Raw genomic sequence first — 17,027 nt, 5'->3', positions numbered from 1 at the left:
ACGAGTCCCACGATGATCTCCCCTATAGAACAGTGACATCGGGTGATGTCACTGCTCTATAGGGCCTCCTGTGATGCACTGACAGGAGATAATGGCTCCTGCAGTGCATCGCTGAAGAGGTTACCTGAGTTCATTGTCTAGCTTTACGGCAATGCTGCGTGGGAATTTTCTCACACAGCGTTGCCAGCGAGAAAATGAACTTAAGTGACCTTTCTCCCGGCAGCGGCGGAGAGATATACAGTACAGACCAAAAGTTTGGACACACCTTCTCATTTAAAGATTTTTCTGCATTTTCATGACTGTGAAAATTTTACATTCACACTGAAGGCATCAAAACTATGAATTAACACATGTGGAATTATATACTTAGCAAAAAAGTGTGAAACAACTGAAAATATGTCTTATAGTCAATGTTCTTCAAAGTAGCCACCTTTTGCTTTGATGACTGCTTTGCACACTCTTGGCATTCTCTTGATGAGCTTCAAGAGGTAGTCACCGGGAATGGTCTTCCAACAATCTTGAAGGAGTTCCTAGAGATGCTTAGCACTTGTTGGCCCTTTTGCCTTCACTATGTGGTCCAGCTCACCCCAAACCATCTCGATTGGGTTCAGGTCTGGTGACTGTGGAGGCCAGGTCATCTGGCGTAGCACCCCATCACTCTCCTTCTTGGTTAAATAGCCCTTACACAGCCTGGAGGTGTGTTTGGGTCATTGTCCTGTTGAAAAATACAGTAAATGATGGTCCAACTAAGTGCAAACTAGATGGAATAGCATGCCGCTGCAAGATGCTGTGGTAGCTATGCTGGTTCAGTATGCCTTCAATTTTGAATAAATCCCCAACACTGTCACCACAAAGCACCCCCACACCATCACACCTCCTCCTCCATGCTTCACGGTGGGGACCAGGCATGTAGAGTCCATCTGTTCACCTTTTCTGCGTCGCACAAAGACACGGTGGTTGGAACCAAAGATCTCAAATTTGGACTCATCAGATCAAAGCACAGATTTTCACTGGTCTAATGTCCATTCCTTGTGTTCTTTAGCCCAAACAAGTTTCTTCTGCTTGTTGCCTGTCCTTAGCAGTGGTTTCCTAGCAGCTATTTTACCATAAAGGCCTGCTGCACAAAGTCTCCTCTGAACAGTTGTTGTAGAGATGTGTCTGCTGCTAGAACTCTGTGTGGCATTGACCTGGTCTCTAATCTGAGCTGTTGTTAACCTGCGATTTCTGAGGCTGGTGACTCAGATAAACATCCTCAGAAGCAGAGGTGACTCTTGGTCTTCCTTTCCTGGGGCGGTCCTCATGTGAGCCAGTTTCTTTGTAGCGCTTGATGGTTTTTGCCACTGCACTTAGGGACACTTTCAAAGTTTTCCCAATTTTTCGGACTGACTGACCTTCATTTCTTAAAGTAATGCTGGCCACTCGTTTTTCTTTACTTAGCTGCTTTTTTCTTGCCATAATACAAATTCTAACAGTCTATTCAGTAGGACTATCAGCTGTGTATCCACCAGACTTCTGCACAACACAACTGATGGTCCCAACCCCATTTATAAGGCAAGAAATCACACTTATTAAACCTGACAGGGCACACCTGTGACGTGAAAACCATTCCCGGTGACTACCTATTAAAGCTCATCAAGAGAATGCCAAGAGTATGCAAAGCAGTCATCAAAGCAAAAGGTGGCTACTTTGAAGAACCTAGAATATAATATATATTTTCAGTTATTTCACACTTTTTTATTAAGTATACAGTCATGGCCAAAAGTATTCACACCCCTGCAATTCTGTCAGATAATACTCAGTTTCTTCCTGAAAATGATTGCAAGCACAAATTCTTTGGTATTATTATCTTCATTTAATTTGTCTTAAAGGGAACCTGTCACCTGAATTTGGCGGGACCAGTTTTGGGTCATATGGGCGGGGTTTTCGGGTGTTTGATTCACCCTTTCCTTACCCACTGGCTGCATGCTGGCCGCAATATTGGATCGAAGTTCATTCTCTGTCCTCCGGAGTACACGCCAGCGCAAGGCAATATTGCCTTGCGCAGGCGTGTACTCCGGAGGACAGAGAATGAACTTCAATCTAATATTGCGGACAGCATGCAGCCAGCGGGTAAGGAAAGGGTGAATCAAACACCCGAAAACCCCGCCCATATGACCCAAAACTGGTCCCGCCAAATTCAGGTGACAGGTTCCCTTTAAATAAAAAAACACAAAAAGAATTGTTCTAAAGCCAAATTGGATATAATTCCACACCAAACATATAAAAGGGGGTGGACAAAAGTATTGGCACTGTTCAAAAAATCATGTAATGCTTCTCTAATTTGTGTAATTAACAGCACCTGTAACTTACCTGTGGCACCTAACAGGTGTTGGCAATAACTAAATCACACTTGAAGCCAGTTGACATGGATTAAAGTTGACTTAACCCCTGTCCTGTGTCCTTGTGTGTACCACATTGAGCATGGAGAAAAGAAAGAAGACCAAAGAACTGTCTGAGGACTTGAGAAACCAAATTGTGAGGAAGCATGAGCAATCTCAAGGCTACAAGTCCATCTTCAAAGACCTGAATGTTCCTGTGTCTACCGTGCGCAGTGTCATCAAGAAGTTTAAAGCCCATGTCACTGTGGCTAACCTCCCTAGATGTGGACGGAAAAGAAAAATTGACAAGAGATTTCAACGCAAGATTGTGCGGATGTTGGATAAAGAACCTCGACTAACATCCAAACAAGTCCAAGCTGCCCTGCAATCCGAGGGTACAACATTGTCAACCCTTACTATCCGTCGGCATCTGAATGAAAAGGGATTGTATGGTAGGAGACCCAGGAAGACCCCACTTCTTACCTCGTGACATTAAAAAGCCAGGCTGCAGTTTGCCAAAACTCACCTGAAAAAGCCTAAAACGTTTTGGAAGAATGTTTTCTGGTCAGATGAGACAAAAGTAGAGCTTTTTGGGCAAAGGCATCAACATAGAGTTTACAGGAGAAAAAAAGAGGCATTCAAAGAAAAGAACACGGTCCCTACAGTCAAACATGGCGGAGGTTCCCTGATGTTTTGGGGTTGCTTTGCTGCCTCTGGCACTGGACTGCTTGACCGTGTGCATGGCATTATGAAGTCTGAAGACTACCAACAAATTTTGCAGCATAATGTAGGGCCCAGTGTGAGAAAGCTGGGTCTCCCTCAGAGGTCATGGGTCTTCCAGCAGGACAATGACCCAAAACACACTTCAAAAAGCACTAGAAAATGGTTTGAGAGAAAGCACTGGAGACTTCTAAGGTGGCCAGCAATGAGTCCAGACCTGAATCCCATAGAACACCTGTGGAGAGATCTAAAAATGGCAGTTTGGAGAAGGCACCCTTCAAATATCAGGGACCTGGAGCAGTTTGCCAAAGAAGAATGGTCTAAAATTCCAGCAGAGCATTGTAAGAAACTCATTGATGGTTACCGGAAGCGGTTGGTCGCAGTTATTTTGGCTAAAGGTTGTGCAACCAAGTATTAGGCTGAGGCTGCCAATACTTTTGTCTGGCCCATTTTTGGAGTTTTGTGTGAAATGATCAATGTTTTGCTTTTTGCTTCATTCTCTTTTGTGTTTTTTCATTTAAGACAAATTAAATGAAGATAATAATACCAAAGAATTTGTGTTTGCAATCATTTTCAGGAAGAAACTGAGTATTATCTGACAGAATTGCAGGGGTGTCAATACTTTTGGCCATGACTGTATAATTCCACATGTGTTCATTCATAGTTTTGATGCCTTCAGTGTGAATGTAAAATTTTCATAGTCATGAAAATACAGAAAAATCTTTAAATGAGAAGGCGTGTCCAAATGTTTGGTCTGTACTGTACATCGTGGAGGATTACCTCCGCTGTCAGTTCATCGCGGGGCCCCTGTAGAGCGCTGACATCGCCCGATGTCACTGTTCTACACGGGAGATCGTCGGGGGACACTCGTTATTAACTGGACTACGGCGGAAAGGTAAGTATAAGTTGGTTTATTATGTGATTTTTATTACAGGAGAATCGAGGGCTTGGGGACTAGGTGATTGTTAAGTATGTACTCTATGTTATGCGTTGTATGTTATGTGTGTGTCATGTATGTTATATGTTGTATGTTCTGTATGTTTTTGTTTGTTTTTTTTTACTACTGAACACAGCCATTGTCTGATGGGACTACTTTCCCATCATCGGCAATGCTGTCACTGTGAGCATTCATTGCTGGATGGGAGCAGTAATCCCATCAGACAATGGCTGCTTACACAGACACGCACACACTCAGGGACTCACAGTGACACACACACACACACACAGGGACACACACCCAGGCCCACACACAGGGACACATACACGCAGACCCACGCACACACTATACACGCACATAGCTCCACCGAAACTCCGCCTACACACTCCCTCTTCCCGATCTGCAGTGTTTCATCCGCAGCAAAACCACAGATCTTTTTTTACATCTGCGGGTTTGCAGCGGATGTGCCTGACTCAATGGAAGTCAATGGGTGCAGAAACGCTGCAGATCCGCCAAAAGAATTGACGTGCGGGAAAAAGCCACCATTCCGTGCGTTTTTTTCCGCAGCATGTGCAGAACAAATGTCAATTTCACATAGACTAACATTGGCTGTGCACTACACTGCGGATTTGATGCGAATCCGTGCTGCCAAAAACACCGTGGAAATACATCAAAATCCGCAACGTGCACACATAGTCTAATGGCAGTAATAGTACGGCGCATGTCGTGTCTCCCCCTTTGATGTGGGCTCCGGCGGTGATCCCACATCAAAGTCGCGACATGTCAGCTGTTTTGTACAGCTGACATGTGCGCGCAATAGCGGAGGGTGAAATCGCTATTCACCCGGCTGTGGTCGGCGCTCACAGCACACCTGCATTTCAGCTACATAGCAGCGATCTGATGATCGCTGCTATGTAGCAGAGCCAGTCGGGTTGTGCCAGCTTCTAGCCTCCCATGGAGGCTATTGAAGCATGGCACAAGTAAAAAAAAATGTTTTTAAAAATATGAAAAAAATATAAAAAATATAAAAGTTTAAATCACCCCCCTTTCGCCCCATCCTAAATAAAACAATAAAAAAAAAAAATCAAACCTACACGTATTTGGTATCGCCGCGTTCAGAATCGCCCGATCTATCAATAAAAAAAAGCATTAACCTGATCGCTAAACAGCGTAGTGAGAAAAAAATCCGAAACGCCAGAATTAAGTTTTTTTGGTCGCCGCGACATTGCATTAACCCCTTAAGCCCCGAGGGTGGTTTGCACGTTAATGACCGGGCCAATTTTTACAATTCTGACCACTGTCCCTTTATGAGGTTATAACTCTGGAACGCTTTAACGGATCTTGGCGATTCTGACATTGTTTTCTCGTGACATATTCTACTTCATGATAGTGGTAAAATTTATTCGATATAACTTGCGTTTATTTGTAAAAAAAATGGAAATTTGGCGAAAATTTTGAAAATTTTGCAATTTTCCAAATTTGAATTTTTATGCCCTTAAATCACAGAGATATGTCACACAAAATACATAATAAGTAACATTTCCCACATGTCTACTTTACATCAGCACAATTTTGGAACCAAAATTTTTTTTTCTTAGGGAGTTATAAGGGTTAAAAGTTGACCAGAAATTTCTCATTTTTACAACACCATTTTTTTTTAGGGACCACATCTCATTTGAAGTCATTTTGAGGGGTCTATATGATAGATAATACCCAAGTGTGACACCATTCTAAAAAATGCACCCCTCAAGGTGCTCAAAACCACATTCAAGAAGTTTATTAACCCTTCAGGTGTTTCACAGGAATTTTTGGAATGTTTAAATAAAAATGAACATTTAACTTTTTTTCACACAAAATTTATTTCAGCTCCAATTTGTTTTATTTTACCAAGGGTAACAGGAGAAAATGGACCCCCAAAGTTGTTGTACAATTTGTCCTGAGTACGCTGATACCCCATATGTGGGTGTAAACCATTGTTTGGGCGCATGGCAGAGCTTGGAAGGGAAGGAGCGCCATTTGACTTTTCAATGCAAAATTGACTGGAATTGAGATGGGACGCCATGTTGCGTTTGGAGAGCCCCTGATGTGCCTAAACATTGAAACCCCCCACAAGTGACACCATTTTGGAAAGTAGACCCCCTAAGGAACTTATCTAGATGTGTTTTGAGAGCTTTGAACCACCAAGTGTTTCACTACAGATTATAACGCAGAGCCATGAAAATAAAAATTCTTTTTTTTTCACAAAAATGATTTTTTAGCCCCCAGTTTTGTATTTTCACAAGGGTAACAGGATAAATTAGACCCTAAAAGTTGTTGTCCAATTTGTCCTGAGTACGCTGATACCCCATATGTGGGGGGGAACCACTGTTTGGGCGCATGACAGAGCTCGAAAAGGAAGGAGCGCCATTTGGAATGAAGACTTAAATGGATTGGTCTGCAGGCGTCACGTTGCATTTGCAGAGCCCCTGATGTACCCAAACAGTACAAACCCCCCACAAGTGACCCCATATTGGAAACTAGACCTCCCAAGGAACTTGTCTAGATGTGTTGCGAGAACTTTGAACCCCCAAGTGTTTCACTACAGTTTATAACGCAAAGCCGTGAAAATAAAAATTCTTTTTTTTTTTTCACAGAAATGATTTTTTAGCCCCCAGTTTTGTATTTTCACAAGGGTAACAGGATAAATTAGACCCCAAAAGTTGTTGTCCAATTTGTCCTGAGTACGCTGATACCCCATATGTGGGGGGGAACCACTGTTTGGGCGCATGACAGAGCTCGGAAGGGAAGGAGCGCCATTTGGAATGCAGACTTAAATGGATTGGTCTGCAGGCGTCAAGTTGCATTTGCAGAGCCCCTGATGTACCCAAACAGTACAAACCCCCCACAAGTGACCCCATATTGGAAACTAGACCTCCCAAGGAACTTATCTAGATGTGTTGTGAGAACTTTGAACCCCCAAGTGTTTCACTACAGTTTATAACGCAAAGCCGTGAAAATAAAAATTCTTTTTTTTTTTCACAAAAATGATTTTTTAGCCCCCAGTTTTGTATTTTCACAAGGGTAACAGGATAAATTAGACAACAAAAGTTGTTGTCCAATTTGTCCTGAGTACGCTGATACCCCATATGTGGGGGGGAACCACTGTTTGGGCGCATGACAGAGCTCGGAAGGGAAGGAGCGCCATTTGGAATGCAGACTTAAATGGATTGGTCTGCAGGCGTCACGTTGCATTTGCAGAGCCCCTGATGTACCCAAACAGTACAAACCCCCCACAAGTGACCCCATATTGGAAACTAGACCTCCCAAGGAACTTATCTAGGTGTGTTGTGAGAACTTTGAACCCCCAAGTGTTTCACTACAGTTTACAACGCAGAGCCGTGAAAATAAAACATCTTTTTTTTTCCCACAAAAATGATTTTTAGCCCCCCAAATTTTTATTTTCCCAAGGGTAACAAGAGAACTTGGACCCCAGAAGTTGTTGTTCAATTTGTCCTGAGTACGCTGATAACCCATATGTTGGGGTAAACCCCTTTTTGGGCGCACGGGAGAGCTCGGAAGGGAAGGAGCACTGTTTTACTTTTTCAACGCAGAATTGGCTGGAATTGAGATCGGACGCCATGTCGCGTTTGGAGAGCCCCTGATGTGCCTGAACAGTGGAAACTCCCCAATTCTACCTGAAACCCTAACCCAAACACACCCCTAACCCTATTCCCAACGGTAACCCTAACCACACCCCTAGCCCTGACACACCCATAATTCTAATCCCAACCCTAATCCCAACCGTAAATGTAATCCAAACCCTAACCCTAACTTTAGCCCCAACCCTAACCCTAACTTTAGCCCCAACCCTAACCCTAACTTTACCTCCAACCCTAACCCTAACCCTAACTTTAGCCCCAACCCTAGCCCTAACCCTAGCCCTAACCCTAGCCCTAATGGGAAAATGGAAATAAATACATTTTTTTAATTTTATTATTTTTCCCTAACTAAGGGGGTGATGAAGGGGGGTTTGATTTACTTTTATAGCGTTTTTTATATCGGATTTTTATGATTGGCAGCTGTCACACACTAAAAGACGCTTTTTATAGCAAAAAAGTTTTTGCGTCTCCACATTTTGAGACCTATAATTTTTCCACATGTTGGTCCACAGAGTCATGTGAGGTCTTGTTTTTTGCGGGACGAGTTGACGTTTTTATTGGTAACATTTTCGGACACATGACCGTTTATGATCACTTTTTATTCCGATTTTTGTGAGGCAGAATGACCAAAAACCAGCTATTCATGAATTTCTTTTGGGGGAGGCGTTTATACTGTTCCGCGTTTGGTAAAATTGATAAAGCAGTTTTATTCGACGGGTCAGTACGATTACAGCAATACCTCATTTATATCATTTTTTTATGTTTTGGCGCTTTTATACGATAAAAACTATTTTATAGAAAAAATTATTATTTTGGTATCGCTTTATTCTCAGGACTATAACTTTTTTATTTTTTTGCTGATGATTCTGTATGGCGGCTCGTTTTTTGCGGTACAAGATGACGTTTTCAGCGGTACCATGGTTATTTATATCCGTCTTTTTGATCGCGTGTTATTCCACTTTTTGTTCGGCGGTATGGTAATAAAGCGTTGTTTTTTGCCTCGGTTTTTTTTTTTTTTTCTTACGGTGTTTACTGAAGGGGTTAACTATTGGGGCAGTTTTATAGGTTGGGTCGTTACAGACGCGGCGATACTAAATATGTGTACTTTTACTGTTTTGTTTTTTTTATTTAGATAAAGAAATGTATTTATGGGAATAATATTTTTTTTTTATTATTATTTATTTAGGAATTTTTTTTATTTTTTTTTACACATGTGGAAATTTTTTTTTTTTACTTTTTTACTTTGTCCCAGGGGGTGACATCACAGATCGATGATCTGATAGTGTGCACAGCACTCTATCAGATCACCGATCTCACTGACAGGGCTGCAGGCTTACCAGCGTCTGCACTGAGCAGGCACTCTGTAAGCCACCTCCTTCCCTGCAGGACCCGGATGCCGCGGCCATCTTGGATCCGGGACCTGCAGCGAGGAAGGAGGTAGGAGACCCTCGGAGCAACGCGATCACATCGCGTTGCTCCGGGGGTCTCAGGGAAGCACGCAGGGAGCCCCCTCCCTGCGCGATGCTTCCCTATACCGCCGGTACACTGCGATCATGTTTGATCGCGGTGTGCCGGGGGTTAATGTGCCGGGGGCGGTCCGTGACCGCTCCTGGCACATAGTGCCGGATGTCAGCTGCGATAGGCAGCTGACACCCGGCCGCGATCGGCTGCGCTCCCCCCGTGAGCGCGGCCGATCGCGTATGACGTACTATCCCGTCACTGGAAATTAAGTCCCAGGTCACCTTGACGGGATAGTACGTCAGATGGGATTAAGGGGTTAAAATGCAATAACGGGCGATCAAAAGAACGTATCTGCACCGAAATGGTATCATTAAACACGCCAGCTCGTGTTTAATGATACCATTTCGGTGCAGATAAAAAAATAAGCCCTCACCCGACCCCAGATCACGAAAAATAGAGACGCTTCGGGTATCGGAAAATGGCACTTTTTTTTTTTTAAGCAAAGTTTTGAATTTTTTTTCACCACTTGGATAAAAAATAACCTAGACATGTTAGGTGTCTATGAACTCGTAATGACCTAGAGAATCACAATGGCAGGTTAGTTTTAGCATTTAGTGAACCTAGCAAAAAAGACAAACAAAAAACAAGTGTGGGATTGCACTTTTTTTTTCAATTTCACCGCACTTGGAATTTTTTTCCCGTTTTCTAGTAAAAGACATGGTAAAACCAATGGTGTCGTTCAAAAGTACAACTCGTCCCGCAAAAAATAAGCCCTCACATGACCATATTGACGGAAAAATAAAAAAGTTATGGCTCTGGGAAGGGGGGAAGTGAAAAACGAAAACGCAAAAACAAAAAAGGGCCGCGACTTGAAGGTGTTAATAGGCTGGGAAGCTCTATGTTTATTGCTCTTTTCCCAGACTATTAAGACCAGCTGTTGGCTTTCCCTCAGCTGGTTAATAAAAAAGGGCCTCCACATCATTGTTTTCTTTGTTTGCTAAATACATGCACAGCAAGCTACACACGCTCTGCACTGATTACATATCTGAATGACCTCTATCTATATATTGTGAGGCAGTGACTGGTGTCTCATGTGAGGGTCGCTATGTGTCCCCCCCCAGGTTGCGCACAGAGGCATATGGAGGCCCAGGGAGTGCATTGCAGTCACAGGCATAGCTGTGATTGCAATGCAAAATAAAAGTAAGTTGGTCTTGGGAAAGCCATTTGTCCAAGGCAGATTTGAGAACACCTGCTTTGGGCTTTTATTTTTGAAATGGACTACAGGATAGTAGTGGGGCTGTCCATTTCCTTCCCGGCTGGGTTTTCCATGTGACCTATGGCCACAGGTTCCTTGTAAAACCCCTGAAGCAGATGGTTGGATGTGTCAGTTTGGTCTTGCAAGCGTGCAGAGCAGAATGCTCTAGAGAGAGAGCTCAACCTGTGTGAGGTAACACAGCCAAGCGGAGCCAAAAGGCCTGGCACCCCTCAGCGTGCACAGCGGTGCGGTCGCCCATGGCAACCGATCTCGGAGGTGGACTGTCTTGTTCTCAGCTGCAATCCGGAGGATATCGTGTGCTGTGTATTTATACGAGTTGGACATTCAAACACGTTTTGTTTTGAACTTTGCAGGGTCACTGCCTCATTCATCACTTCACAGTGTGGATACCGCTGCACTACAATATGTATTCTAATCTGATGGTTCACGCTGCAATGGGTGCATAAAAAAAATCGCACTACATATGCATGGTCTGTGTGCCGTGCAATTGTTTTTTTTCTCGCACCCGTTAAATTTTCATTGGTGACTCTCGTCCGACATACAAGACCACTCACTCAGAGCTGAGAAAAAAAAATTGCAGATGAGCACAGAATCATTGACTAAGGGTACCGTCTCACATTGGCACTTTGATCGCTACGACGGCACGATCCGTGACGTTCCAGCGATATCCATACGATATCGCTGTGTCTGACACGCAGCGGCGATCAGGGACCCCGCTGAGAATCGTACGTCGTAGCAGATCGTTTGAAACTTTATTTCGTCGCTGGATCTCCCGCTGTCATCGCTGCATTGGTGTGTGTGACACCGATCCAGCGATGCGTTCTCTTGTAACCAGGGTAAACATCGGGTTACTAAGCGCAGGGCCGCGCTTAGTAACCCGATGTTTACCCTGGTTACCATCGTAAATGTAAAAAAAAACAAACAGTACATACTTACATTCCGGTGTCCGTCAGGTCCCTGGCCGTCTGCTTCCCTGCACTGACTGTGAGCGCCGGCCGTAAAGTGAAAGCAGAGCACAGCGGTGACGTCACCGCTCTGCTTTGGCCGGCGCTTACACAGGATGCAGGAGGAGTGCAGGGAAGCAGACGCAGGCACCGGAATGTGAGTATGTGTTTTTTTTATTTTGCGTTTACGCTGGTAACCAGGGTAAACATCGGGTTACTAAGCGCGGCCCTGCGCTTAGTAACCCGATGTTTACCCTGGTTACCCGGGGACTTCGGCATCGTTGGTCGCTGGAGAGCTGTCTGTGTGACAGCTCTCCAGCGACCACACAACGACTTACCAACGATCACGGCCAGGTCGTATCGCTGGTCGTGATCGTTGGTAAATCGTTTTGTGTAACGGTACCCTAACACTAGTCATGAGTGCAATCCAATTTAAATGCAGTAACTGCACCAGCAGAATAATGAAGGCAGCTCTGGAGAATAATACAGGATGTAACTCAGGATCAGTAATGTATGTACACAGTGACTGCACCAGCAGAATAGTGAGTGCAGCTCTGGAGTATAGGGGTATGTGTCCACGTTCAGGATTGCTTCAGGATTTGGTCAGGATTTTATGCAGGTAAAATCCTGACCAAATCTGCACCTGAGGTCACTGGCAGGTCACCTGCGTTGTCCTTGAGTTTTTTCTGCAATGTAAGGACATGCTGCGTTCTTAAAAGACGCGCCGCATGTGAGTTTTCTCGGGTGTGCCGCATGCGTCTTTTACTGCTTAGTGGAGACAGGATTTCATGAAATCCCCTCCACTATGCTGTAACATCTGGACGCTGCGTTTTTTATGCATGCTGCTCAATACTGCGTCAAAAACGCAGCGTTTCCTGAACATGGACACATACCCTAATACAGGATGTAACACAGGATCAGTAATGTATGTACACAGTGACTGCACCAGCTGAATAGTGAGTGCGAGCTCTGGAGTTTAATACAGGATGTAACTCAGGATCAGTACAAGATCAGTAATGTAATGTATGTAACTCAAGATCAGTCATGTAATGCCTACCGGGTCCTATGACCTATGCTTCCCGGGTCATGAGCCACCTCCGTGAGTATGAAGAGGAGAGTAAGACCCCGAGGAGGCTCCGGGAGGAGCTGCGCTGCACAAGCGCTAAAGTTGTAGGTGCCTCCAAACCGAGGAAGAATCGGCTCCAGGCGGCGGTAAGAAGACTGAAAGTTGAATTCAATGAGCTTGAAGTCAGAAAAGCTTTCATCAGAAAAAAAGTGGTCCATTTAAAGAAAAGCTTATGAATGAGGACAGATTCAGAGAAATGGCTGAAAATAGAGAGCAAAGGCAGATGGGGCTGCAGCCTGAGAGCCAGGTGGACGATGATAAGGAGAATGATGACCAGCAGAAAGCCCCACCTGGCAGCCTGCAAAGTCGCCCGCAGGCCACGTGCAGCAAGCTTCCTGTAGGACAGGCGACATTGACATCTGGTTGCAGTTCTGCTGGCTCTGGGGAGGACAGTGACAACAGCGGCCAGGGAGGGGTGCTAATGGCGGAGATCAAGCTCCTGGAGTCCCCAGTGTGCCTTCAGAACTTCCACCTTGGTGATGATTTACCAGAGGAGGCACCTGGGGGCCAGAAGAAAAAGACAAAGAAAACCAACTAGCCAAAGTTGCAGGAAGTGGTAAGCTACGTGTATCCCCCCTCCCTGTACCCCTTGAGTCAGCTGTAGGGTCAGCACGCTGTATAAGCCCCGTTGCCCAGCCCAGCCCGGGTCCTGTTGTGGATCTGGTGCAAAGGCACGGGGAGATTACAAAGCAACGTAATGAGGCGCAGAGCTCCGTCTCTGCTTGTAGTAGCGGGGACATAGCAGCAGGTGCATCGGCCGAGAGGCTGGACAGTGAGGGCGGCTCGGTGGTGGGCATACGGTCAGGGCACGATGCTGTGGTGCGCTCCTCAGTGGGAGGGGGGAGCGGCCCAGTGTCAGGGGCAGCTCCGGTAACCTCAGTACCCCTGACTGCTGTTGCCACTGATCACTTAGTTGAGAAGCGGCGGCAGTATGAGGGGGTTACCGGGGCTGGGAGTTCCGGTCCTCCCACCAAAGTCATATTTTGTGTTGGGGCCGCTGGTCAATATGATCCTGATACTAAGGATCAGCAGTGCTTCACATCAGCTAAGGATCAACGGCGCCTGGTAGCCACCATGAAGCGGGGGAAAATATCAACTGATGATGCGGAGGGCACACACAAAACCAGGGGTGAGGTCGCCCACAGTTGTATGGGGAGATTCAGCCCCTTGTGCCTGATGATGCGGAGGTCAAAATGCCACCCCCTGTTGTCACTGGTCCATCAGAAGTGAATGTGGTGGTGGGTATGGATGGGGAAAATTCTTTGTCTAATGGTGTGGTTCCTGGTTTGGAGGAGGGTGAGGGGGTTATGGAGGTGGGTAATAGTGATGCTGTTGGTGTGGATGTGGTCACTGGTTCGGTTGCCACCTCGGTGGTGGCAGCACATGTCAGGAGTTATGCCGCTGTCACCTCTGGAGGAAATAGGGCATCGTCCTCATCTCCGGGGTCTGGGGACGGCATGTTGCAGCGGCGTCTCCAGGAAGCTCTAAAGAAGGGGGAGAGATCGCTAATGGTAAAGGGTCGAGAGGTTGATCTATCCTTCTGGATAGAGAGGCATGGCCTCGGGGCCTTCCAAGAACAAAGAAGGGGGATACAGTGTGGTCCCTCCCAACAGCCGGGCCGAGTAGTGTGCGTAGGAATGTGGACCGTCTTCGGTGGAGGGGCAGTGATGCATGTCCTCCAAGGTCAAAGGTTGTGGAGCTCCTGCTGAGGATGGGCTTCAAGGCGCTTGACATCTACACCTTCATACATCCCTATTCCACGCTTGAGTTTGATGTCAGATTTGTTCGGCCGGAGGGGCTTGAGCTCTTCTGGTCGAACTATGAGTTGGCAAAAAATGAGTCCGGCTGGCAAGACTTTGCCATTCAGACAGTGTCTCGCCAAAATTAAGTCAAGAAAGTGACCGTGATGGCATGTAACGAGTCGCTTTCTTTGTATGACATCATGACGTTGCTTGGCCGGTATGGAGAGGTAGTGGAGATGCCAAAGAAAAACCGTGACGAGTTTGGTATCTGGTCAGGGGCCTGGACGTTTATGGTAAAACTTAAGCGTTCAGGTGGTACGGTTGCCCACATACCATAATCTGCCTTCCTGGGTAGGGATCGTATCTTGGTCTTCTACCAGGGGCAACCGAAGCTCTGTCACAGGTGCGGCGACCCCACACACTTCAGTGCAAACAGCACTGTACAGAAATGTGCATTGTGTGGGGATATCGGCCATCTTGCTGCATCTTGTGTGTAGATTAGGTACCACCTGTGTGGTGAATTAGGTCAGCCGTTGTCCTCGCTCATTTGCTAATGCAGTCGTGACCCCGGTGGGAGAAAGCCATGAGGCTGATTCTGCTGGGGAAGGGACTAGCAGAGGTGAGGGAGCTGAGGGGCCAAGGAGAAAGGCAATAAAAAGACGTCTGCCCAGCTGAGGTGTCTAGACAGGTGCAGACAGGATAGGGAGCTGGGCGAGCCCCAGGCTACTGGGGCGGCCCCTGTCCTGGACACCAGTCTTGCTGCTGAGGCCCCGAGGGATGATGAGTTGGATAAGGAGGTTAGGAGGATCCACAGGGAGGAAAGTGCCACTGTCTCTGAATCCTCCCATTATGAAAGTATGGATCAGGATAATAGGCAGTGGCTACAGGACAAGTGTAAGCTCGGCCCCAAAAAGAAGGGAGATAAAACATCATCTCCCGCTCTGACCAAGGTACCTAAGGAAGGAAAAACTGACTCCCCTCTGGTTGGTCTTTCTAACCGGTTCCAAGCCCTTGAGAACATCTCTTTCTCTGAGGAGGAAGCTGAGGGTGAGGTTCTGGCTTCGGCAGGGCTTACAGGGGGCGTTGAGTCTCCTTCTTCTGGGAATGTAAGGTCCTTGGAGGGAGAGACTGGCCCAGAGTCCGGAGACGAAGACGATAAACAGAAAAAACACGTGTAAATGGATACCTCTATGTCCTTAAAGAGGGGGAAGGATTCCTCCTCTGAGGTAGAGGATAAGGGGAGTTGGAAGAAGAAAGCCATCTAACTCAATCACCAGTGATGGCGGTACCCACTCCGTTGACGCTGGCGTCCATTAATGACGCCAGCATAAAGTCAAATACAGCTAGATTTGCGGCCTTTGATTTTCTCAGCCGGGTTGAAGCTGACATTTTCTTTTTGCAAGAGACCAGGCTGCCAAACATGGCAGACGTGTTTAAAGGGAACCTGTCACCCCCCCAGGCGTTTGAAACTAAAAGAGCCACCTTGTGCATCAGTAATGCTGCGTTTTGACAAGGTGGCTCTTTTAGTTCTGGGTGCTGTAACTGCAGAAATAATCCATTTTGTAATTTGTCAGAAAATACCTTTCTTCAGTCAAGGAGGCAGGCCTTTCCCCCCCTGCTGCAGACGCCACACAGCCATCACTCAAGTCTTCTTGGCGCCGGGCGCCGCCTCCTCAGCGCTGTTTTGCAATGAGCCGGCGCCTGCGCTCTTTTCTCTGTGAATAAATCAGAAGACACTGCGGGGCTGGGATTCACAGGCAGGGCGGCCGCACAGGCGCAGTCAGCTAGACTGCATATGAGGACGGGCAGCGCTCACTGTGCCTGCCCAAGGCAGGAGAAAAGAGCGCAGGCGCCGGCTCATTTCAAAACAGTGCTGAGGAGGCAGCGCCCGGCGCCAAGAAGACTTGAGTGACGGCTGTGTGGCGTCTGCAGCAGGGGTAAAAGGCCTGCCTTCTTGACTGAAGAAAGGTATTTTCTGACAAATTACAAAACTGATTATTTCTGCAGTTACAGCACCCAGAACTAAAAGAGCCACCTTGTCAGAATGCAGCATTACTGCTGCACAAGCTGGCTCTTTTAGTTTCAAACGCCTGGGGGGGGGGGGGGGTGACAGGTTCCCTTTAAAGCTAAGAGGGAGTGGAGACTCTGGCCCTCCTATTGGTCTCTTGCTGCCGAGCTGTATAGTGTTTTTACCGCAAAGGTGGAATGCTGACTGGTTATTGAGTTAGAAATGGGGAGGTGCCTGATCTTAGATGTCCTCATGAAGGGACAAGAGCTCCGGCTCATTAACATCTATGGTCCCCAATCTAAGTGGGACCGGCAGTGTCTCTTTCTGAGGATCAAGCCCTACCTTTTTACAAGTTGGCAGGTTGTCTTTGGAGGGGACTTCAATGCTGTCGCGAGGCCCCGAGATAGGGGAGGTTCCAGAGACAAGCTGACTTATGATAGCGTCACCCTTAATAGTATAGCTAGTGAGGCTCGCCTGGTGGATGTCCTCATTCAGCACACCCCAGACCACGAGGGGTTCACCTATCATAGAGGTAATTGTAGGTCTAGGATAGATAGATTTTATTTAAAGGAGGAAGCTGTCTCTTCAGCAGTGTCTGTTGTTGAGGTGGAGTTCTCCGACCACTGTTTAATTTTGTTTTCTCTGAATGTTACAGAGACCCTCTGGATGGGAAGAGGCTTTTGGAGGCTCAATTCGTCTCTCTTGGAAGAAGCGGAGATAAGACAGTCCTTTGAGGATTTTCTTCAGAGCCAGGTACCATTACTGGATCTTTGTAGTAGTAAGTCAGAGTGGTGGGAGATGTTCAGGGATCCTGGAGG

Source organism: Ranitomeya variabilis, chromosome 1, assembly GCF_051348905.1.
Source record: "Ranitomeya variabilis isolate aRanVar5 chromosome 1, aRanVar5.hap1, whole genome shotgun sequence".
NCBI lineage: Eukaryota > Metazoa > Chordata > Amphibia > Anura > Dendrobatidae > Ranitomeya > Ranitomeya variabilis.
The sequence above is the reverse complement of the archived record's forward strand: the minus strand, read 5'-3'. Positions refer to the sequence as shown.